Source organism: Echinops telfairi, unplaced genomic scaffold (genome assembly GCF_000313985.2).
Source record: "Echinops telfairi isolate 266 unplaced genomic scaffold, ASM31398v2 ScPeMD7_5;HRSCAF=22, whole genome shotgun sequence".
Lineage (NCBI taxonomy): Eukaryota > Metazoa > Chordata > Mammalia > Afrosoricida > Tenrecidae > Echinops > Echinops telfairi.
The window spans coordinates 32,574,162-32,574,871 of NW_022103901.1; positions in this window are offsets into that span (position 1 = coordinate 32,574,162).

Genomic DNA, 710 nt, shown 5'->3' on the forward strand with positions numbered 1-710 from the left:
CTCCCATCTTCCCCAAGCACTGTGGTCACCTGTCACTGGTACTTCCAGAACTTTTAACAGCTTGCTTCCCAATTCCCACATGCTTAGTTCCCTAGTTGGACTCCAAAACCCTTCATTGGCGGGAACAATCTACAGACAACCCAGTTTTCCTCTCCCACCTCACATGTCCCAGTATAAGCCAGCCTATTCATCTCATTCTTTGATTTACCCTCCAGTATCACCTCCTCACCTGATCATATCCAGCCTCAGCTTTGTGTTACTGCTGCGTGTAGCCTCCACATTTCAGCCCAAACTGGCTCGTTAACTGATTAAAACACAATTACTGTTCAAAGGGATTGCTGGGCCTAACATTTGGGTGTTTGATTCAATCTAAGATAGGTCCTGAGAATCTGCATTTCTAACAGGCTCCCAGATAATGCCAGAGGGAGTCTAGGATTTGCCCTTAAAACCACTGTCTTGGACCTTTCTCCTGAGGTCAGAGGTTGTCTTAAAAGCCTCGTAATTCTGTCCAGGACAGATAAACCCCTCAGGACCAAACGAGAGTAGCAATACCAGAAGGGGAAGGTGGGGTAGAAAGGGTGAACTGATCACAAGGATCCACATATAACCCCCTCCCTGGGGGACAGACAACAGAAAAGTGGGTGAAGGGAGATGTCAGACAGTGTAAGACATGAAAAAATAATTTACAAATTATCGAGGATTCATGGGGG